Source organism: Arvicanthis niloticus, chromosome 20 (assembly GCF_011762505.2).
Source record: "Arvicanthis niloticus isolate mArvNil1 chromosome 20, mArvNil1.pat.X, whole genome shotgun sequence".
Lineage (NCBI taxonomy): Eukaryota > Metazoa > Chordata > Mammalia > Rodentia > Muridae > Arvicanthis > Arvicanthis niloticus.
In genome coordinates, this window is record NC_047677.1 from 45087563 (window position 1) to 45113326 (window position 25764).

The following is a 25764-nucleotide window of genomic DNA, read 5'->3' on the forward strand; positions in this document are numbered from 1 at the left end:
CACCATTTGGTCAACTGTACGGAAGTGTCAAAAAAACAAGAATGTTAAACGTGTGTGTGTGTGTGTGTGTGTGTGTGTGTGTGTGTGTTTAATTAGTTCCAATCTGGAAATAACCCAGAAGCCCTTTGACAGCCAAGAGCGAACCATCTGTAGTAAACTCAGGCAATAAAACTTTCCAGCAGTAAGAATAAACTGTTCACATACATATAATTTAGACTAGCCAAGACAGAAGCCAGACAAAATAGAAAACATGTGCGTTTATGTAACATTCAACAGCAAGCACACACCGTCTATGCACTAGACTAAGGTGAGATACACATGAGAACAGTGGCTGGAGAGATATCAAATGGCTTCTGAGGGCCAGTAATAAATAGTCTCTGTCCTAAGTCATGTCAACTTTGGTCAGACCAAACAACTAGTTGTGACAATGTGCTTTATGTGCCTGCACATCCATGACATACCACACTTCAATAAAAAGGCTAACAAAAATAACTCCACTTCCAGACACTAAGTCCTAAGATTACTAAAAGCTGAACTTAATATGCTCCTTTTGGATCAACTGTCCCATAAATAACAAGAAAAATATGGACAAGTATGGGCAGATATAAGAAGTAACTGCCTAAAGGAACTGAACAGCAGCCAAAAACTAGAGAGGGAAACTATAGAGGAACTCCCCCAAGAATATAAAGGAGCAACAAGAAAGAAACGAGGGAGAGGGAGGGAGAGAGGACACCCATCTGCATCTGTGCAGATCTAATGCAAGTACAGCAGGTACTTTATCAGCCCACAGCTTCCCACTCTGTAACATCCGACTGACGGCAAGCTCAATTAAGCATCTAAACAGAAAAGAATACCACTGACCACAATTATCAAGGGCAAGCTTCTGAGTGATGTCATCAAATGGAAATGGAGAGGGCTGGAAGGAGCTGATATCAGGAAGACAGAGAATCACAAAGAAAAAAGTCCAAAATCTGCATACAGCTATATCTGTATAAAGTTAACAAAATCAAACTACAAGTAGCTAGGTTTAAAATGGAGATACCAGAGGGCTGAGGGTCTAACTCAAAGGGAGAATCAATGTTTCACATGTGTGACATGCTCAGCTCAATCTCCAGCATGTCTTCCATGTGTGACATGCTCAGCTCAATCTCCAGCATCACACCCTCCCCCACAAAAAAAAGACTATTATGATGGTTGTACAACTCTGTGGATACACACAGTCCTACGTCACTTAAGGATAGCCACTGATAAAGCATCATTAGGCAATTTCATCATTATGTGAACATCACAGAGCACACACACATATGCATGTGCATGTACGTACGTACACACACACACACACACACACACACACACACACACACACACATCCCCCTAGGTTAGCTGTTTTGGGAAGCTCTGGGGCCTTAATGGAGTATAGGAGTTACTGAGTGTCTTTAAAAACTGTAATAGCTTGGCTTTGCTTCCAAATTCACACTCTTCTCCACACTTGCTGACACGTGAAAAAGTCAAACCACAAGCTCCTGCCACCATAAGCAGGACCTTTCCACCATGACTACCCAGACACAATGGACTGAAGTCCTAAAACCAAAGACCAAAACAAATCTCCCTTAATTATGCTTCTGTCACCATATTGAAGCAAATAACAAATTAATTTACACAATAAGACAGCATAACCTCGAAGTGGTGGACTGCTAGGGGATTGCTGTCCCTGTGTGGCCCACCATTGCAGTTATGTGGGGTTTGACTACATCAAAAGTACTATGCTGTACTTGAAATATGTGAATTGTATGTATACAAAATTGTATCTCCAGAAAACTGCTCTAATAGAAGGTATAGCAAAAGGACGGAGAATCTAAAGTCAAATCCTAAAAGTCTTCCCTCAACCAAAAAGCATCAGGAAAATGCAAAGAAATGAACTGTTGAGAAACAAGGTAAAACAAGTATTAAGACTAGACTGTGGACCAGGTATTGAATCCCAGCAATCTGGAGACAGAAAGAGGCAGATGTTTGTAAATTCTCCAGGCTAACGGAGACTATACAGTGAAATCCATCTTTAAAAAGGAGACTGGCTTTGGCAGAATTTAGTGGTGGACTGCTTATATGTAAAAGAAATGTCTTGGATTCATATCCTGAAGTACCTCAAGAGAAAAGGAGTAAATTTGAATTTAAAACATCAATAATTATAATGTTAATGGACTAAACAGTCCAATTAAAATCTTATTTTTTAAAAGCAAAAACTACAAGTTGCAAGACTCAGAAAAATTGAAAATTTTGGACATAACAGTGTGGAAACAAAGCTCAGAAGGCTGACATCCATGCCTGAAGGGCAGACTTAGGCTCTTGCATTGTCTTAGTCACTATTCCAGTGCTGTGAAGTGACACCTAGACCAAGGCAACTCATATAAAGGAAAGCCTTTAATTGGGGGCTTGCTTACGGTTTCAGAGACTCAGTCCTTTATCATCATGGCAGGGAGCATGGTGGCAAGGCCCTGGAACAGCAGCTGAAAGCTACGGTTCATTAGGCAGATGGAGAAAGATTCTTGCACGGTATGGGCTTTTGAGACTTCAAAGTTCATATTCCAGTAATATACTTCCTCCAACAAGATCACACCTCCTAATCCTTCTAATCCTTTCAAATAGTGTCATTTGGTGTCACTTGATCATATGGTGACTATATATTATGTTAGCCTATAGGGTTTATTCTTACTTAAACCATCACATATAGTATTGCTGAATAGAGAGACATCTTATAAAAGAACCAATTCCTAACAGTAAAAAAATAAGTAAATAAATGTTAATGAGGTCTCAAATTAAGGCTTCAAAATGCAAAACACATATTTCTAGAATTTCTGTGACAGAAAGGCAAATCTCCACAGTTAGAGAGTTTACACTATCTGACAAAAAACACTATCTACAAAGCAACACAGAAAACCCAGTAACAACATTAACAGCCTTGTACTAGGTGACATTCATAGGGCAGTGTCCTCGACTGCAGCATAAGCCACTATGTGCTGAAGCATGAACAGGATTCACTGTTTCAGAGGAGCAAGCTCCAGTGACACTCTGCCCAAGACATGCTTCTCCTGCGTCCCTCCCCTCACAACACCCACAAACCTCCAACTCAGCCCACAGTCTTCCTGATCCTGTCAGCCTGGTTTCACACCTGTCTTCCTACTGCATCTTGGAACTCAAATGTAACAGACATCACCATCTCTTTATTATTTTTCTCTATTCAACCAATGCTCTTAAAAGTCATAGGCTAAAAGAAAGAAAATATCCAATAAAAATATTTTTAAAAATCATAGGCTAGACTTTTTTCATCACATTAGTAGAAAAAGTATAATCAATTCTATAAGATTAAAAAAACAAACAAAAGTCAATACAGTTTTGTGAAGAAAAAAATGAACAGATTAAGAACTAAGGGAAAGAAATGCCTTCAACCTAATACGAAATACAAGACATACAAAATAACTGATTAATGACCCCAAAAAAGCATTAAAGTCAGTGCAGATGTTCAACAAGCACATCTGCTGGTTTCCCCTTCACCACTTCTCCTGGGAGCAGAGAGCAGGGAGGAATCCCAACAGACACACAGCAACTCTGAGTCAGGAGTGTAAAGTCACGTACCCAACTAAGAAAGCCAGGCTTTCATCTGCAAACACTTTCCTAGTACAGTATGCTGCTTCACCTTCAGGCTCAAGTCCCATCCACAAAGTGAATTTGGTAGCCTTGTCAAAAAGTAAGGTTTGGCCGTGTTGTCAGAACTCTTAGGGTTTCTTAGCAAGGTTTCTGGTTTACATGACTATGCTAAATGCCTACTAAGACACTCAAACAGTCATTTCTTTAGTTGATCAAATAATACAGAATAAATTTTTAAGTCCATATTAAAGACCCACAGACAAACTTCAAATTTCCTTTCTCCAAAATGGTGGTACCCAGATAGAAGGCACCTTGGTGGTTTGCCTGCCAGCCTTCCTTTCTCTAGTCAAGTGCTGGGCCTTACACAGACAGCTCCAGGCTTTACTCAAACGTGCCTTAACTGAGCAGCTATAGATAGGTCATTAGGGCCACAGCTCCTCAGCACAGAAAATCAGGGACTTCTAAGTCACTGTGTCTGATGCATATTAATTTTTTATGCAGAATTTTCTGAGTATTTCCTTTGTGATATACCACAGCAAGTTAGTTTTCAGTGAGGTTGGACTTGCTTCCTGGCTGCACAACCGGCTTCATTTCAAACCCCCAAAGGGGAATGAATGCACACCCTTCAAACCTGTTAACAGAACAGCAAAAGACAGCAAGGCTTTCTCTTTGTTAAACTGGTTCCTGTGCCTATAAGCCAATCATCTGTGCCTATCTTCCCTCGGGTTTCCTCAACTGCACATCTGACTCTGAATCATTTGTCTAGGCCGAAACTTAAACAATGTGGATAAATGCAGCTTCCCCAACTAACAGAGATGGCATCTTTGAAAGTATCCTAGATCCGTGCCATAAGTCCAAGCATTTCATGTGACACAGTACCACTTACTGACAAGCTCCTAAAAGCCTTGGTGAAGTCTGACTCAACCTCAAAGGCATTTCTTACTAATATTTGCAATGACTGAAGTAAAAAAAAAAAAAAAATGAACCTCTTTTCTTTGACAAAGAAATTTCAAAATTCACTGATAATCCACTACCAAGTGCACTGCCCTAGTACTCAGCCATGTCTGCGCACAAACACCTGCTCTGACAACGGGGATGGCTATAAAAATCAGTGATCTGTAGAGGAACTAAAATTTAATTTCTTCTCTTTTATTCCAAAAAGAATGAATAAATATTCTTTGTTGTATTTGTTTCCAGACACAGCCTCACTATACATAACCCCAATTAGCCTAAAGCTCACTACACAGACCATGTGGCTTCAAATTTGGGGCGATTTTCCTGTGCCAGCTCCCCAAGTGCTGAGATTAAAGACTTGTACTACCATCTGGCTTCCTAATAATATCTAAAAAGGCCATCTTTTGATTTTAATCTTTTCTTACTAATCATTTAAGAAAAACTGGGGGCTTATCTAGATAATCTGAATCTTCTTGGGCCTGTATCAAATTAGAATATTGAGCAAACCACAGACATACCCAATCTAATTTCACAATACCACTCTCGAACGTAATTTCAGGAAAAAAAAACTTTGTTTTGTGGGAGAGGGGGAGAGCAAGGCCTCTTGCTATAAAACCCAGACTGGACTCAAATTTGAGCTACAATCTTCCTGTTCTGCTCCCATAGCAGGAGGCTTGCCTTCTAAACACTTCTGTGACGGGGCTCTCCAACGAGCCTGCTCTGCTTGAGGTTTAAGGCAGGAGTTTCTATCACAGACAGCTCTGGGGCACTAAGCCAAGTAGAGCTGCCAGAGATAAAACTTGCGGGAGAACTGGAGGAAGGGAGTTCCACTGCAAGCTTCACTGTTGCAACCATCTGACCCCAAACTGCCTGCAGACACCATCATCTGTGACCCCTTCCTAGTTAACCTGCCCTCCACTGCCAGAGGCATCTCCCTCTCTCTCCTTCCTTAGCACCAGGAAGGTCTAAACAAGGCCATCTGATAAAAATCAAATAGAAACTGTCTGCATGTGTGAATACAGAAAAAAGATATTAAGTCTCAAAAACAAAAAGCTCTTTTTGACTTCATTTTTAAATGCAGTAACATGTTTAAGTTGCTACTTACTGCCAGTTGCATCAACTTTGTAAACCTGTCAAACATTTAACTTTAAATGACTGAGTTAAATAAAAGAGTTAAGTGTCTGCCTTAGTTCTCAGCAATGCAGAAACGTCAAAAACAAAGTATTTCACAGTTAGTACTATCAAATGTACAGACAGTCCTTGATTGCCAACTGTTCTGCACAAACTTTATTTTCATGACAATGAACTACTAGATGCTAATATTAACCATAAATTCTGAAGATGCAAACCTTAACTACTCACATTTAAACCTTCACAACAAAGCCTCATGTGCCAATTCTGCCGAAATTTTAAAAGGGAAAACAAAACAAACAACAACAAAAAAAAAAAAACACCATTAACAGTTTTATGGCCAAGAGGCTTGTGAAAAAGATTAAAGATAAAAAGATTACAGTGTTTGTATCTAAGGAGCTGGGTTACAATTGCCCACTGCAGAGAGGTGAACCAACAGTTTGTGCTTGAGTTTCTTGTCTCCGGGATACTTTATGCTGGCGAATTAATAACACCACTCATTAGTTCCTTTCCATAAATACTTTTTTGCATATCTATTATGTTTCAGACACTGGAAAAAACAGTGTCTGAAAACCAAGCCAAATAGCCGGCCCGATGGAACTTCCTGCCTGCCATCACACCGATCCACCCTCACACTTCAGACAAAGGTGGTGACAGGAGGTTGGCAAATGGTGCAAACACTGCTTGTTTCATGCTGTTTAGTCCCTTTGCTTCCTCCAAACAGAAGACTGCCTGCCTAGCCCTGGTTACGCAGTTGTTATCATCAAAACCATGACTCCTTCCCTATTTGAAAATATGTTTTCTGAATCTTTTTTGGTTAAGGCAGAATTAGAAAAACAATGAAGGTTCAAACTTTTCAATAATACTAAAATAACACCCAAAATAAATTATTAATTTTTTTTTTAAAAAAATCAAAGCGCCGGGCAGTGGTGGCACACGCCTTTAATCCCAGCACTTGGGAGGCAGAGGCAGGCGGATTTCTGAGTTCGAGGCCAGCCTGGTCTACATAGTGAGTTCCAGGACAGCCAAGGCTAACAGAGAAACCCTGTCTCGAAAAACCAAAAAAAAAAAAAAAAAAAAAAGAAAAGAAAAAAAAAAATCAAAGCAAAACTTAAACCAAGGATAAAACATAAATTACACAAAATTCCTTACCTATTTATGTATAATTTTATGGGTGTATGTGTGTGTCTGTGAGTGCCAAAAGAGGCTAGAAGTGACATGGGGTGCCCTGGAGGTGCAGTTACAAACAGTTGTGAGCCATGTGATGTGGGTGCTGGGACTCAACTCAGATCCTCTAAAGCACAGCATCATCTTGACCACAGACCCATCTCTGCAGCCCCACAGACTGTTCCTGTGTCATTCTGTCAACTGTACTATCCAAATGGAACTCCAGGGACTAACAGGTATAACTCAGGAGAGCACTTGCCCAATGGGTACCACTCAATCCCTACTACATATCCTCATGTGCACTCAAATCTGAAGATTCTACTCCTATCTGTAACACAGTAATGCAAGGAGAAAAGGGGCAGAAAATACACAACATATTTCTAGTTAAGCTTTGAAAACACTAAAATGTTAAGAATAACACCACAGTTACCACACTTAATGCTCAGAGTTACACTTCAATATACACTGAGCAAGAAATCCACACATCAAATACATTTATATGTGCCACTGGTCCTTCCAACAGTGTACTTATGGCCAGAAAGGCACAGTCTCCCCTCACCTGGAGCCAGATACATGTAGAGTAAAATCTGCAGGAGTCTCATCTGTAAACACAAAAGCCAACCAAAGTTTTGCAGTGCCAGGTCTTCCTTTTCTCTCTGTAGGGTGGAGTCACAGCCAGAGGCTGATGTGATGATTAGTAATCAAGACACACAGTCCCTGAACAGCACTTCTCCCAGCTCTAGAAAAATCAGCTAAACTTCCTGCTTACATCTTTCATCATGTTCCCTTCAGCCCGGAATGCCTGTCCTTCCTCTTTAAAACCCAACTCGCTGTCTGTGACTTCTCTGCATCTCAATATTTCAATGGTTCCACAGCTTCACAAAGTATCACTTCTTCCACGTTCACCCCTACAGCTACCAACATTTTTCAGAAACTAAGCTACATTCTGTAATTAATGCCGTAGAATGAATGATTTTTTTTAATCAGTCAGATTTATATACCAATAAATTCTCAATACACAAAATGTCCACACAATAAATTCAGGGTCAGTTGATAATGGTACAAGCTGTCCACCTAGATTAGACAAGTTACCCCAGTGATTCTATCCCTATACATTATATCTACCTGTGGCTATCTAAAACCACACAGAATCTGAATCATCCTGTCCGTCCTCCATCTTGCTTCCTTCTCCTCTTCTGTGTCACTTGAATGAATGCTTTTTAAAAAGGCAAAAAAATTACAGACTATTCTCTTTAAGTAAAAAAAAAAAAAAAAAAAAGCTAGGTAGAAAAGGCATACCAGCCGGGCGGTGGTGGCGCATGCCTTTAATCTCGGCACTTGGGAGGCAGAGGCAGGCGGATTTCTGAGTTCAAGGCCAGCCTGGTCTACAGAGTCAGTTCCAGGACAGCCAGGTCTACACAGAGAAACCCTGTCTCGAAAAACCAAAAGAAAGAAAGAAAGAAAGAAAGAAAGAAAGGAGGGAGGGAGGGAGGGAGGGAGGGAGGGAGGGAGGGAAGGAAGGAAGGAAGAAAGAGAGAAAAAGAGAAAAGAGAAAAAGAAAAGGCCAGCCCCTTGAATAAAGAAAAGTTTCTGACGTATGCTATAACTAAAATCTAGTTTAATGTTAAAAGAAAGTCAATAAACCGCCTCCTGACCGCTGTAAACAGGACAACAGGATACAGTCATCCCTTCTGCAAAATGGCATCCCCTATGTTTTTTACCCAGGAACAGAGAATATGAAAGCTGACAAATACTCAAGACTGAATTGGACCTTTGCTCTTTCTCATACAGATTTCTAAGGAATCAGCCAGCAGGGGGAGTGCAAGTGCATCGACTCTGTAGGCCCAAGGTATTTATGCCAAATACTCTTCCAAAAAGTTAGGTGGAAAAAACCTAACTTCTGAATATTGGTCCTGAAAAACAGTCAGGATCACGAGTCTCTTTAATTATGGTATTACATAATCATTCCTTCTACTTTGTACAGACACTTCATAAAGCAACTACCTCAAGTCCTTTTGACAGAGGCGGGTATATTCAAATAAAATATAAACACATGCCTTCTCTAGCAAGAGAAATCAGCAGCCATCAGTGGATCGCAGCCACCAAAATGAAATTCAATTCCTTCATGACTTCTGACCGAAGCAAGAACCGCAAACGGCATTTCAATGCACCTTCTCACATTCGGAGGAAGATCATGTCTTCCCTCTTTCCAAAGAACTGATACAGAAGTATAATGTCCGGTGTATGCTCAGTGAAAGGATGATGAGGGTCAGGTTGTTCGAGGACACCACAAAGGCCAGCAGATTGGCAAAGTGATCCGAGTGTACAGGAAGAAATACATCATCTACACTGACCGAGTCCAGCGAGAGAAGGCTAGTGGCACAACTGTCCACGTGGGCACCCACCCAGCAAGGTGATCGCAAGAAGATCCTGGAGAGGAAAGCGAGTCCAGACAAGTAGGAAAGGAGAAGGGCAAATACAGGGAAGAAACGATCGAGAAGATCAGGAGTAAAGACATCTCATGCACGGCTTTCATTAAAGACTGCTTAAGTTGAGAGAGAGAGAGAGAGAGAGAGAGAGAGAGAGAGAGAGAGAGAGAGAGAAATCAGTATTAATCAAAATTCAATTACCAATGTAAAAAATGTGATTTCTAAACTATCCAAACCAGCTGAGCCAAGGCAGCTACACTATTCCCACAGTCACTGTTTCTCCATCCCCCCGTCACAACAAGCTCTGCCTACCAGTCTAGGCATTCAGAATTAGTGTATGATTTACAAGGTAGTTAACATGTTTCCACAAACACAGATTTGGGAGAAAACACACACACAAACAGACTCAGGAATAAAAGAGTAACACACCCTATACTGACCACAATTGCAAATTAATTCTATCTCACTTTCCACTCCAAAGAAAAAATTATGCAGTTACTGGATAAGAATATGGTTTGCCCTCTCCTAAACTCATGTAAAATTAAATCACTATTGTGAGGATTTAAATGGTGGGAAATGCTCACAGTTGAGTCTTCTGAGACACAGTAAAGCTTAGTTTACGTAAAGTCACTAGGGTGTAACTGCCATGACTGAAGTTATGCACACTACATCTCTCCATATTATCATCACCTCTACGAGATGGCATCTAAGAGGTCCTCGGCAGTTACCAAGCCCATGTCAGTAGCCACTGTTACCCTTATTCCACCAAAGGTGAACTAAAGTCTTTTTTATATACAAAGAACTCAGACTCTAACATTTCTGACAGTGATAGAAAACAGACACACTAGCCAAAGCAGAAACTGTGATGACAAAAAGCTAAGAAGAGCGCTGGAGAAAGATGGCTGAGTGGTTAGTGTGCACTGATGTGTGGATGAAGAGTACGCACCACTGCTGCAGAATCCTGAGCTGGGTTCCCAGCACCCGTGTCAATGCACTGCCTGTAACTCCAGCTCCAAGATCTGACCTCCGGGGCATTCTCACACATGCGTGCACACACATAATTTTAAATGAACTTTTAATTTGCATTCATTATTTCTTAAGAGCATTAATACCTTGTCACAAGGAATAAGCACATGGTCTTTAAAGCACTACAAGAAACAGGGTTTTAAAAATCTTAGAGGTTCAAGATGGCTCAGCAGGTAAAGGTACTTATCACCAAGACTGACCACCAAAGCCCAAGCCTAAGAATACACATGACAGAACCAACCATCCGCTCCCAAGCCGTCCTCTGACCTGCCCATACTGGCATCCTGGACACATAATGTACTCTTGCTCACTCTTGCCCACTAAGCAGTGACAATCAAATGCCTTGCCATGCAGTCACATGCCTCCTAGGAGATAAATTCATCATCCTCCACACCCCCAAGGAGAACCACTTAGCAAAATGGAGATCCTGCAGGAATCCAAGCAGAATTTCAATACAGAACTTACACAAGCCAGTTAGATCCCTGTGTGCCTGTGTACTTTTAAGAGCTAGGTGAAAATCTGTTCCTTGCATAGTGTGTATTTTTAAACTAGCCTAACTCTCCTTGACAGAAACCTTTATACATTGCACTGCCCTCTTGAATGAGGATATCAAACCTTAACCTCTACAGTCATTATGAAAATCACTCATAATTCTGCAGACTATTCTAATAGAGAACAATAACCAGTTCTGCAGAGCTCAGGTACAGTTTGTGTGGACTAGATGAAGCAGGCTGAACAGGATCATCTAAAGAGAGATGAGGACTGTGAATTTTAATTCGCGTAAGACTCTGATCTGTTCTCCACGAAGCACAGTGAATAAAGAGAGGAAAGACTGGGACACAGCAAGCGGCCTCAGTAGAGACAGGACGAACAGGACGCAGAGGCTCCCGAGCTACAGAGACAAGGGAAGAAGAACAGTTCATGAATGATGGGTGGGAATGGAGGGGCTGCAAACAATCCAAGACACTGACTTCTGGCTGAGGACATGCAACCAGGACTGAAAACTGAGACGCCTACCTGTGGGGAATAAGATGGGGGGGGGCTTTTAAAGGCCTAGCCTCAAACACTAGTAAAGTCAACTTTACCTTCTTGAATGAAGAAGTTTGTATTAAATTCCATCCTCAGTGAAATGGGGAAAATAACATTCAAACCAACTTATGTAGACCATACCTGACAGTAAAAACAGCTTGGAAAGAAACTATCTAGACTAAGGAATACTTCTTTTCCATTCCTAACAAAATGGCCTATAAGTCAGTCTTTACTGACTCACTTCCCTACCACAAATCACCTCCCTAAACTTTCCCTTCGAAGCCACCAAGACTTTTTCCTGGCTGTCCCCCGGGCTTCCACTGCCACATTTTACACATCGCCTGACGTTCTTTTAGGAAAGTTACACGTGAACGGACACAGAACCCTGACCACAGTCTCTTTCCATTCACACTCCTCACTTCCGCATGCCTCCTTTATTCTGTCTCTTCTATTTTCTACTGTCCCAGCTCCAACTCAGCTTTCCACTTCTCCAGTAATCTCACATCCGCCAACATTTTAGGAAAGGCAGCTCTTTGTGGACATGAGGCAATGCATGTGTTCAGTAGCATGGAAAAGACAAGAACTGTGGACCACCATCCACTCCCTTCTCCAGTCCAATGGGGAAGGAACCTGCAAACTCAATTAGTTTTTGGTTACACACACACACACACACACACACACACACGAGAGAGAGAGAGAGAGAGAGAGAGAGAGAGAGAGAGAGAGAGAGAGAGAGAGAGAGAGAGAAAGTGAAAAGGGGAGTGGAGAAGTAGAGGGGAGAGAAGTAGAAGGAAGAGGAGGAGGCAGCAGCCCACCACCAAAATACAGAAAAAGGTGTCTACAACACACAACCAACACACAACAAACCACAACTTACAAGTTCTACTTACTAGGCCTTGTTTCATAACCAGTACATACTTTGATGCCTTTTCTAGAGTAACTCCCCTGAGAAAACTTCCAGACCAAATCAGGGATACACACGACATCCCTTATGGCAGGATCAGTATTAGAAAACAAACATGCATAAGAAATGAAATCAATGAGGGAAAAAAATCTCTCAAAGAAACGGACCCTGGTTCTCCAAGTGAGGTTCCCTAAGCACATCGCCCCACAAGGGAGGCTTGTCCTCTGTAAGACTGCTATCAGCAGGCTGTTTCAACTAGTACACTCTGAAGCTTGGGACTCAATCAGAGGTAAACACCTGCCTACGACTAAGGTCCTCAGAGCTTCCTGAATGCAGGCCTACCTGGCAGACTCAAACGTCAGTGCAAGGAGCTTACTTACAAGGTATACGATGGAGCCTGCTCTTGAACTAGTGTCCCACTGCCTCATATTCTTAGTTAGGGTGCCTAGAATCTCACGTGCTGCATCCTCACTCCAGTTTCTAGATCAAAGGCTGCTCCTGCTGCTAAGTAACAGGAGTGGAGAACCTGAACTGATTCTTTTCAGCTCGAAGGCAATTGCAATACTCACATAACAAAACACTACTGAGTAATACGCTTAAAGACTTCTGTCAAAGTTTTTGATTTTTGTTTTGTTTTGGTTTTGAGACAGGGTTTCTCTGTGTAGCCCTGGCTGTACTGGAACCCGTTCCATAGACCAGGCTGGCATTGAACTCTGAGATCCACCTGCCTCTGCTTCCTAAGTGCCAGGTTTTTTTTAGTTTAAATTTCTCTCCTACAGAAAATATGGTGATGAACCTCACTTGTCAAAAATATACCATAGTTTTAAAGTTCTATACAAACTAGAACTTTAAAGAAGCTGTCACATCTCCTGACATTCTCCCTCATTTGTCTACAATGGTCTTCAAGTACACTTCAGAGTCTAATACACAAAACTACTACCATCTTTTAAACAACAAACCTCATTCTTTAATATGTTTCTTAAGCTTGCCAGTTCTGTGTCTAGCTTAAGTCATGACAACTCAAGCACTTATACTTCTGAATTTCCTACTGAAACACACACACACACACACACACACACACACACACACAAGACTAACAAAGAGTGATTTCTGAGGCTACAGAGACAAAGGCCATGTAAGGAGAATAACCAGTTTCTCCATTCAGTCTGCAGCTCCAGGAATCTAATGACTCTTCATTTATTCAAAAACGAAAACCATAATAAAACTCCCTGTGTTGACAGCAGGTGGTTTTTACCTTCACCCTGCCTGACAAGCAACCACAGGCTTTACTTGGCCTCAATCTGTCCATGTTGGAAGTGCCAATTAGTAGCTTCTCAAAAGCAAATCCCAATGTAAGCCATCAGAAAAAGTGCTTCCAAAAGTACCAAAGACAACGGGCTAGTCAAGCTCACCAGGCAAGGGCAGAGCTGGATGTCCAACCTGGGCTGCAGTTGTCAAAGCTAAATGACAAGCAAGGAAAGGATCTAATTCTCAAACCAGGTCTGATGTTCGTTCTCTTAAATACACAGACGCTTGCTACAGCAACTGACAGGTAACTCCACTCCTAACTTCAACCATTCTCAGCTGAAGTTACAGAGAAAAGACGAACACAGGAAGATGTGAGTTCTGTGTAATTTTCATGGAAATGTTTCCTTTTGTCAACAGATAAAGATATTCTTTTATTAATTCTTTTAAATCTTAATTTATCTGCCAGACTTGGCCTGAAAAGAGTCTGCTAAGATGTTTCTAAGGAATTGCTTCCTGAGGAGCCGACTGGCTTCTTTCCTACAAATCTAAGTAGGAACTACATTCCATATAGTGGAAAATTAAGAAAATGCTCACTTATAAACCTCACCTCCCACACTATCTACTCTGCTTTTAACTGACTGATGAGATCCTGTTAGCATATTAACTTGAACAAATAGTTTTACAAGTTAAATTTTAACTTTCAAAATAACAGTATATTAATATGCATGTATGTCTACAGGAACTTTTCACAAACACACCACTGTGTAAGGATAATATACATCAAAATGCTGCAAATTAAATCTCAGCTAACATATCATAAAAAAATAAAATAAGTGTTCAGCCCTGAAATCATCTATATACAAAAGTAACATTATATGGACTGAACAGGTTGTATTTAATTTACTTAGTGGGGAGAGAGAGTGTGTGGGTGGGTGTGGGCGTGGGTGTGGGCGTGGGCGTGGAGGCTGGAAGGGAAAAAAGAGAAGGGAGAAATTATGTAATTTAACTTCAAAAGATAAAAACATTACTTTAAAAAGGACAACACAGCACACATGACAGCTAGTGCCCTCCATGGTGGCAGATGACATGAAGGTCCAGCAGGTATGTGATCACTTACAGTGTGCTGAGACCATTCTTAGCTCCTCACTGCAGCTTCCTTTAAATAATTCAAATACCTACTCTTTCCATGATGACATGATACAACTCCAACTCGGTGAGGACTCTGTTGTGGCTGCAATCCTCTTCATGGCTTTACATATGAATATCATGGTTCAGATGCCAAGAGGACAGGAATAGAAAGATTCTCTCCATCAAAGGCCAAGATGACATGCTCGTCAAGATTGACTGGGACAGCATGCACAGTCCAAACAAAATCCCAGCAAGGAGGGAGTGGTCACAAAATCCTATACCTCTCTAAGGACTTTTTGGTAACTGGCAGCTGCCGAAAATGGGAAAGCTGGCCCTGGTAGGCTGGCCATGTGGGTGGCCACATCCACGAGTTACACAGGCAGCGCTAACTGGACACAAAGCTATGAGGGGATGGAAAGGGAATGGATCTGGGAGGAACTGAAAGGGGGAGATTATGATCAAAATACAATGTCTGAAATCTCAAAGAATAAAAACAGATTGTAAACAGAAAAACATAAAGATGGCATTCTTCCAGCCAAGCTCAAACTCTTTTCCTACCCCACCCTCCTAAGCAGTTGGTACACATCATGCCAGCCAGTTCTCTCATCTGCAAAACCGGGGTAAGTGACCAGCTTAGGAAGTACACACTTCAGAAGATGAAAGACAGACATCAATATATTTAAAAATGATAAAAATTCCTAATGAATTTAACATATAATTGTGTTTCTATAATACTACTAATGGTTTCTCAAAACTAATCAATTAGAAAAATAAGAAAAAAATACATAAGCAAGCTATTACTATAAAGGAATTAGACCATTTATGAAAGTTTGATGGCACAGGTGTTTGGACAACAGTGGCTAACCCTGACCCATAAGAATAACTATGCTGCCGCCTTTAGTCCCAGCACTCAGGAGGCAGAAGCAGGCACATCTCTGAGTTCAAGGCCAGCCTGGTCTGCAGAGATAGTTCCAGGACAGCCAGGACTACACAAAGAAACACTGTCTCAAAATTTTAGAAAATAAAATAAAAAATAACTGTAAATAAAAACTTGTCCTACAAATCTTTTTGGTTCACCTATATTCAAGCATCCAAAGTAATAGGAAGACAGAAATTACTGGTGCAATGGCTCAAACTCTCTTACAAATCGAGATTTTTAACACTATTAAGTAGTGTCTATCTAGCCCCTGACTTGAGTAGGCATCAGATAAGTTATCTAGTAGATTTCATATTCCCAGGAAGATCACTTCACACCTGAAGGCTTGCATCAAGACCTTGTTCTGGCTTTGAAAGTAAGCTTCTCCCTAATCCCTGTGGCTACTCAGCAGACACTACATGACTTTAAAGTTATCCATTCAAGTGAGAAATAGCATCAGCTGACAAAAATGACACCTTAGAACATCAAGGTAATACTGAAGAGCACTTCAAACTCTTCTTCTCCATCCCCAACCCCACACCATCCATGGAAGGGCTGAAGATGACAGAGAGGCAATTTCAAATAAAATATAAGCTTACATCCAGGAACTTTTTACACATTGTCAACAGGGGCGGGGATGTGGGGATGGGGGGGGGGGGGGGGGACAGATGGGGAGGAGGGAACCAAAAGAGAAATCAAGGACTTCATTCGTTCATTGTTTACTGCTTAGGTACAAACTGCTTGGTGCTGTTAGAAATTTAATGCTATGACAAAATTTCACCTTAAAATGAGTAACAGGAAACTAGAACAAAACATGAAGCACATGTTAAATCCTTTAACTAATTTTCTTTATTTTTTGTGTGTTTTTGTTTTTGCTTTTGCTTTTGCTTTTTGAGACAGGGTTTCTCTGTATAGTCCGAGCTGTCCTGTAACTCACTTTGTAGACCAGGCTGGCCTCGAACTCAGAAATCCGCCTTCCTCTGCCTCCCAAGTGCTAGGATTAAAGGCATGCGCCACCACAGCCCGGCTTTAACTAATTTTCAATGGCTCAACAGAAGTTCTTTTTCATGGCCCCATGGACAATTTCAACAACACAGGGGGAAATGCATAAAAATATTTAAACATGTCTTCTTCAATTATGTTTCAAATCACCCCACACCATATGCATGGTGGTGTATTCCTGTAAGCCCAGGACAGAGGCTGAGGCTGGAAATGCCCTCCAGGACTCTGCTTTCATTCTTACACCTTCCATTTCAGCCTACATACTGCTACCAGAATACATTTTTGAAACACAAATATCTTTCACCCACAAATAAAACTGTTAAGTGGCTCCCAAACTGCTCCCTAATCCTGTTCCAGCTGGAGACCCTCCTCATCTCTCAGGCTTCATCCTGCTACACTCTGCAGCTGACAAACGGGGTTGCACTGGCAATACTCTGGATCTTCACCAGCCAATTCCTGCTCACATGGAGCTCAAGAACATCTCCCTCCCAGAGAAGTCAGTGTCCTCACAATCCTTTGCGTCACCTCCCACAACTTTCCCCAACACTATCTGTGTACTGATCTGCCTGCCGTGCTAGACGACGTGTGAAGTCAGAACCAGGCATCTGATGCCTAAGTGACCTCAAGATACAGAAGCAGTACTTAACAAATGATGGCTAACTAGGACTTGGGTCTAGACAACAGCCAAAGGGGTCAATACTGGTCAGAAACCTCATCACTAACGAGGTGATCTGAAGACCACTGTCAACACAGGTTATCCAATGAGATCCAGACATCTATCACCAACACTCATCTATTCTTGGTTGCAAAGTCAGTTCTCAGTAAACACAACTACCACAGCCAGGCAGTGTGGCAGGGGCTTGACACATATCAGCTCACTAAACCTCAATACAACCCTCAGATACTCTTTTGCAAAGATAAATTGGCCAAATAGTAAACCCAGCTTTGGATCAGAAACGCACAAGTAAACACTGAGCTAAGCAGATTTTCCAAAGACGAGAGATTAACATGCCCTTCATTTCTGGGGAAGCTTTCAAAGGGGTTTGATTAGAAGAGCCCTTCACTGGCCTCTGAGATAAGAAAGGTCCTCTAAGATTTAATCATCTTCCTCCACACCAATTCACTGGGAAACCTTTTAAAATAAAAAATAATACATCACAAAAATTGTTTTTCCAAAAACAGCAAAAAGATAGGCAATATTGTATTTAATTCTTCACCAGGATTGGAGGACGGGGAGAAAAGAAGGGGGAAATCTCCATCAAGGAGGGGAATTAGTTGGATAATACCAGTAAAAGACCGCAAAGCTGGCTAAGGCTTTTCAGTGGCGTCAAGCCAATAAGTGGGAAGGTGCCTCAGCTCACTTCAAGAAACAGCCTGGGTTTCTAGCAGACCAAACACCAATCCCACTCAGGGATGCTGCTACTTTCCACTAAACTTCATCATGGACTCTGCACCTCAGCTTCACACTCCATGATTCAAGAAGAGACAGGCTGTTTCTTTCATCCCAAATACATCCTGCTCATGTCTGTTTCTGGAGCTGCTGCATACCTGACTAGAAAACATGGCCACAAAGCACCCTCACAGCGCTTCCCTCCACATGGCCCACCCTCTGCCCTACCAACTCCAGACTCTCCTTGACCACCTCCATGCCCTTACCCTTGAAATAACCTCAAAACTTGTACAATCACGCCCAGTGACTTCTCTGTACCACGAGATTACATTTAAAAAAAAACAAAACAAAACAAAACACAATCCATTCTTTCTGTCCCTAATTCCAACCAAAAACATGGAATCGTAAATTTATATTAATAAAACTATCCAGGTCAATTTAGGAGGCATTCTACAATGAGATAAATATAAACAATTCTAGATACCAGGGGTAAGAAAGGCAGTCTGAAACACACACATACACACACACACACACACACACACACACACACACACACACCCCTACCTCTAATCCCAGAACTTGACAACTGAAGCAAAAGAAACTGGAGTTCAAGGTCAGGCTGGGAAAGATGATGAGTTCAAAGCTACTGTGCGCTATGAGACCTGGTCTCAAAAAACTAAGAATTTGGGCTGAGACACAGCACAACAGTTAAGGACATTGGCGGCTCCTCCAGAGGACCCAGGTTCAATACCTAGCACCCATATGGCATCTAACAATGGCCTGTATATCCAGTTCCAGTGAATATGCAGCCCTCCTCTGGCCTCCGGGAGCAACGCACACATGGTACATAGACACACCAAGGGGCACCCCCATACACATAAAATTATGATTAAAATCATGTCCATATGTGTGTTCCCCAGGAGAACAGCCACTGAGTGATGAAACACAGAAGAGTGCTGAGACTAAGGAGCTAAACCTTTGTGTAAACCTTTATCTGCACTTACATTGTACATTACACTTTACAGCATAAGGGCTACTGGAGGGGGTGAGAGGGAACTAATGGGAAGGGGGATGGGAGGGGGAATAGAGGTGTGGGAAGATGGTAAGTTTGGCTACCAATCTTAGGCACAGCCCCACCCTTGGTCCAGGTTAAAAAAAGTCATTTCAATCTTGATCTGCCATTATTGTAGAATTTGAAATATTACATCACTTCATAACTTATTTTAAACAAATCTTAGTTAAAAAATTGCCCTCTTGGCCAGGCATGGTGGCACATGGTTTTTATCCCAGAACTCTAAGTCTGAGGGCAGCCTGGTGTAAACCATGAGTTCCAGGCCAGCCAATACTTCAAGGACCAACACTGACTCAAAAATCATCATCACCATCATCACCACCACTCTCAATACTCTAAGAAAATTTCTGTATACATAGCTCACTCCTTTTTTTATATACGTATTTTTTAAAAGTACTCGTTTCAAAATCATTTAGAATATTTTTAATCCTCTGATTGTTTCCAGTTAGGAAAGATTAATCTGTGGGAACTAATGTTAACTGAAACACTATTAGGGACTCTGAAGATATCTTAGTCAAACTTGGGGCTGGAGAGACAGCTCAGAGGTGAAGAGTCGTTACTGTTCTTTCACAGGTCACTTTTGTCTAGTGGCTATCAACCACCTGTAAATCTAGCTGCAGGGGACCCGAGCATCTGTGGTCCCCGTGGCACAGGCCCTCACATGCACATTTCACATGCAGACACGCACACATACATACAGCTTGAAAACTAAGGGACTCGGGTTAACAGCACACTTTCCTTCCAGAGAATCCTCGGTTCCATGGCTCACAGCCATCCAGTCCAGGATCCAATGCCTTGTTACATGTGAGAATGTGCAAAACATTCATACAGATAGAATAAAATAGTATCGAATAAAAATAACACAATAAAAAAATGTTTAGACTTAAATACTGAATGACCCTTCTTCTTGAGGGCAGTGTTGAGAAAATGAATGAAGAGTCAATGAGCAGAAGCATCATGGAAAAGCAAACAGTGTGTGTTAACTAGACCTAACTCCTAAAACTCATGGAAAAGCAAACAGTGTGTGTTAACTAGACCTAAATCCTAAAACCCATGGAAAAGCAAACTGTGTGTTAACTAGACCTAACTCCTAAAACTCATGGAAAAACAAAGAGTGTGTGCTAACCAGACCTAACTCTTAAATACAACTGCCTGAAACCAGACACAAGGACCACGTTTGGGTTATCCTCTTTTGTTTTTCATTATCTCCCACATTACATCATGTCAAATGCACTGCAGCCTCAGCTGTTTTTGTATTTAGGAGAGTGTTTAAGGAGGTTTTATGATCAAGGGATAATTAGTGACATCACTGACATCATCATGCTGATTACCCTGTGACTCACACTCTGTGCACATGAACGTGAGCCCAGGTTAAGATTAGACTAAGGAGGCAGGAGTCTAGCTCACCCACCCACTCACTCCTGCTGGCAGGTGAGGCCAGCACCCAGCGATGGAGACCATGAGATGATACTCACCCTATGTGAGCTGACAAAGACTGGATGCAGGCAGGGAGAATATGCACACAGATCCTATTTTCTCTTTAAGCTAACAGTATCTTTGATTAGTAAAAATAAAAATCAGGTTCAACTTTCTACTAGTAAACACTTCAAAAACAGATTTTTGGCTGGACATGGTAGAACACGCAGCTTTAAAGCCAGCACTCAAAGAGGCAAAGGCAGGCACACCTCTGTGAGTTTGTGACTAGACAGAGCTATGTAATAAGACCCTGTCTCAAAAAATAAGTAGGGACTAGAGAGATGGTTCAGTGGTCAAGAGCACTGGCTGCTCTTTCAGAGGACCTGAGTTCAGTTCCCAGCCACCACATGGTGGCTCACAACCATCTGTAATGGGGTCCAATTCCCTCTTCTGGTGTGTCTGAAGACAGCGACAGTGTACTCGTATGCATAAAATAAATCTTTTTTAAAAAAAAAAAAAGAAGAAGAAGAAGAACAGAATTTTCTGAGATTATCTGCTTCACCTTACTTCAAACACGTCCACAACCTATCACATCCACTTCATACACAAGAGTTCAACAGAGCTCATCACAAAACTGGGACCCAAACTCTACTTCCTTTTAAAGTGTTCTATGGCGACAGCAGAAGTTGCAAAAGAAGTGCTGCTTCCCACGTACACAAGACCTGGAGGACCACAGGGTCCAGGTGGCATGAAGAGGTAAGGAACTACAGGGAAGGGCCAAGAGCCACCCAAATGCTAGAGCCCAGACAACAACGAGGCTTGGGTGAGCTCCAGCTCCCAACTCAACCCTTAGCCACAGGGCACCCATCTGAAACCTACTAAGGCCAGAGGGTGCCAAGATGTCACCTCTTAAGAAACAGCACAGCAGTGCCTGCAGCTGACTCTGTAGGCATTCTTATTTCTCCGAGTGGTCTCCAGATGGCTCTGCTCCCATTTCTAGACTGCTCAGGTTTTAGGACTCTTCTATGTGCCTCCACCAGTTAGTTCTGCTCACCACGCCTCCTATGCCCCTCTCGGTCCTCCTTCTTCCCCTCTTGCTCTCATCCTTCTCTCTGCTTCTTAATTATAAATCCCAGACCTCTAACCAACCTCTGAATTCTGTAGACCCTAAAAGTAGCCCATCTTTTCTTCCTAACTCCTCCATCTTGATTTTTTTCCTGTTCAAAGCTGAGCTAATACTTAACCTTACCTTACTCACCTTACCTCCCTCCCATTCCTAATCTTGGTAACTAAAATCCATGATTAGCTATCCTCCTCCAACAGTTACTGAAGTCAAATGAGCCACTGTCGTTAACTGGACAGTAGATATCTACAGTGTTAATACCCAGTGGCCATGGGATGATCTGGAGTTTCTATCAGGCACCTGTAGCTCCTACACTGAAGAACTATCTTCTGAACTACACATACTCAACTCTACCACATCCTAATTCTGCAGGAACACTTCAAAACAAAAGAACATTGTTGCTAAATAATAATTACTCATGTAAAGAATTAACACCAGGTGTGTACATCACAACACAGGACCATAATAAACACAAAAATCAAAAACAATATAACTCCTTAAAACTAATTTCACTGTAATGGCATCTTGTCGGAATAAATTAAATCTCAGACAGAGAATTCCAAATAATGAGTATATTCCAGATACTAAGTATGCTCCAGGAAAATAAACTGTTCATTGAGAACACAAACCAACTGAGTAAAATAAGAAGATGTAATATATGACAGAAGAATTCAACAAAGATAAAAAACGCTTAAAAAAAAAAAACACTAAAAAGCTGGAAATTAAAAAAAAAAAAAAAAAAAAAGTTCTGGACAAAGAGAACAAGAATTCCTGATCTTAAAGAAAAGGTAAAGAAACTGGATCAAACAAGGGTAAAGATAAAATAATGAGGCAACATTGGGAATTCCAAGATACGTGACACTCTGAAAAGCCCAAACCTACGGACAACAGGTACAAAAGAATACAACTCTAAAACCAGGGAAAACACTCGGGGGTTGGGGGTGTCCCCACAGTTAGGAACACTCTCTCTTCCAGAGAACTCCTATCTGGCAGCTCCAAGCAACCCAAGACACTCTTCTAGCCTCTAAGGGTACGCATAGCAAACATTCACACACAGGTAACAGACTAACAGACAGACAGACAGATATATATATATATATTTATATATATATAAATAAATAAAAATAAATCTTTTAAAAGGCATAAAGTATCATAACAGAATTATTTCTCCTAGTTTAGAAAGATAAGAGACATTAGGGCACTAAACGGACAAAGACAGAAAAGAAGCACCCCTCATACCATAATTAAAACACAAAATATAAAACAAAGAAAGTATATTGAAAGCATCAGGAGAGAAACACCAAGTCACAAATAAGTTGGTGCCATCCATAGTAACAGTGGGTTAGTCAACTGAAACCTGAAAGCAAGGAGAAGTGGGCAGATATTTCAAGTTCTGAAAGACACCAAATACCAACCCTGACTGTATATCCAGCAACACTATCTGTAATAACCAAAGGAAAAATAAAAAGTCCCATGATTACTAAACCAGTTCTTAAATAAAAAAAGATACTTGAAGAAACTTTCAGAAAGAGAGGAAAAAAAAAAAAAAAAAAAAAAAAAAAGCCCATCCAGTAAAGAATAAACCACACTAGAATTTACGGATGCAGAGGGAAGAAAATCAAACAGTACAAAAATCATCAAAATGGACAGTAGTCAATACACACTTTTCAATAGTAACTCTGAACATTGCCAATTGTGCTGGTACACACCTTTAATCCTAACAATTGTGAAGCAGAGGCAGGGGGCTCTCTAGGAACTCAAGGCCAGCATGGTCTATATCAGTGGTTTTCAACCTTCCTAATAGTCCTGTGACCCTTTGTGTCATGTTGTGCTGACCGGTAATCATAAAATTATTTCCGTTGCTGCTTTGTAACTTTGATTTTGCTACTGTTATAAATTATAATATAAAATCTGTGTTTTCTGAGTGTTTTAGGAACCCCTGTGAAAGGGATGTTCCACCCCAAAGGGGGCTGACCCAGAGGTCAAGAACCACACACAGTCTATATAATAGGGTCCAGGCCAAACAGGACTTACTGAAGACCGGGGAAAATGCAAACAAAACTAAAAGGAAGGAAGGACTTTTAACGGTCCCAATTTCTTTCCCAATCAAAAACACACAGACCAGTTGATTATATCAAATAGCAGAAACCAGGAGGGATGGCTCAATGGTTAAGAGCACTGGCTGCTCTTCCAAAGGACCTGGGCTTGATCTCCAGCACCCAAATGACAGCTCACAACCATTCAATCCCTCCAAGGGCACTGCAAGCATATGGTACACAGATACACATGCAGGGAAGACACTCATATACAGAAAATAAGAATAATATTTTTTAAGAGCAGATACCATCTATATGATGCCTCCAAGAAACACGACTCATCACAAGGCAGACACTCCCTGAGGGTGAAAGGATGGTCTCACCAGACCTGGGGCACATGCAGGTGCCACCACCTTAATATCTGACATGTTGTCAAACAACCTTCTAAATAATATGTTTACACCCATAGACTTCAGTAGCTTCCTTCTGCAGTGGGCAGCAGCTAATACAAAGGCTTATAACTAAAGTAATAAGAATGACTGCTAGCACTCAGTCATAAATGGGACAGCTGTACCACCACAGACACAGACAGACACACACACACACACACGCTGAGAGAACACTCAGGGGAACATGACAGAAGAGCGGGACAGACAGAAAAGCCTGTAAGAGCTGGAGGGTAGGGAGGAGTCCTGTGAAATGCCATGCCGTGGCCACTGCACTCAGGAACTCACCACAACTATGGGTATATGCACACAAGACGAAACCAACAAGACAGTCAACACTCCTGTAGGTAGCAATGACTAAATTCAGTGGATTACCCAAGACAAAATAAAAAAGAGGATGGTGGGGAGAGGGCCTGGAAGAAGTGAGGGGTGTCCTGGGGGAGTAGACGGGAAAACTGGATATATGATGAAAATATACATGTGTATAAAACTGTCAAAGAATAAGTAAGATATTCTTCTAAATATGTAGCCACTTTTCATGATTTAAGTTATATTTCTTTGTGGAAGTCAGAAGACAACTTGTGGGAGTTGGTTCTCTCCTTCCATCATATGGGTCTCAGGAATTGAACTTAAACACCAAGTGCCTTTATAGACTAAGCCATCTCATCAACCTAAGCTTCTCATTTTATAATCCTCAAAATAATCAATAGTTTACCTAGTTAAGCCTCAAATTATTCTATAAATTATTCTATCAATATAAGACCTAACTTTTATGGCCACTACCTTGCAATGTTTGTCTACTGAATAAATAATACCTCTCAGAGTTCCCATAATATTTCACTGTGACAGAGACTGTCTCCAATTATGAAAATAAAATGTCAATAGCAGTAACCAGATTTTTAATACTAAGAGTAAAATGAGGGGAGAAAATACTCTGATCTTCCATCACTAGCCTACTACTGTCCCTGAATACACACAGTAAATTCTTGGTGTGTGTTTGTGAGGAGTTCCGGCTGGCCTTTAACTCACTATGTATACCAGGCTGAACTTCAAGTCACAGAGATCTGTAGACCTATCTTGCCTCCCAAGAGCTGGGATTAAAGGCATATGCTAATACATCAAACTATTCAACAGCTTCCTAAAATATTTATGAAAAAATTGTGCCTCAGTAAATTTTAAGTGCATGAGCAATTTTAAATATATTAAATTAATACTACTTGTATCTAGACAATATGAAAGTACTTTCAAGCTAAGCATAGTGGTTAAGTACCTAGCATCATAGCACATAGGGAATGAAAGCCATCTAGACCAGCCTGAGCTACAATCAGCTCAAAGCTAGCCTGAGCTATATAATAAAACCCTGGCTCCAAAGAAAAGGAGAAAGCAGGGAAGAAGAAAAAGAGGGAAGTGTATTCATATTAAAGAAACATACTGACAATTTTATTTCAAATATGGCAATTATCAGTAAGCACTTTTTTTTTTTTTTTTTGCCTGATTTCAAAATGTCTAAAATGAACGAAGACAACATTCATACTTCACTAAAACGTTTAAGTCCAAGTTACGGGAACAGACTGTTTTAATCCTAGAAGGAACAGTCTCTACCACATAAAGAACTTCCAAGTTCTATAAACAGAGCAGTCTTCAACAATCTCCAAGGTAGCAGGTTTCTCTGTAAGGAGACCGTCTCTATAAATCACCCCAATTA

At 41.2% G+C, this 25764-nt stretch overlaps 1 protein-coding gene and 1 pseudogene across 1 annotated transcript in view; one reads left to right on the forward strand and one right to left on the reverse strand.

Annotated features, from left to right (window-relative positions):
• The window catches only part of Zfand3 (zinc finger AN1-type containing 3), a 193911-nt gene that overhangs the window by 164367 nt on the left and 3780 nt on the right, over positions 1 to 25764 (reverse strand). The gene's annotated exons all lie outside the window — the stretch shown is intronic.
• Positions 8982 to 9449, forward strand: LOC117724658 (large ribosomal subunit protein uL24 pseudogene; annotated as a pseudogene).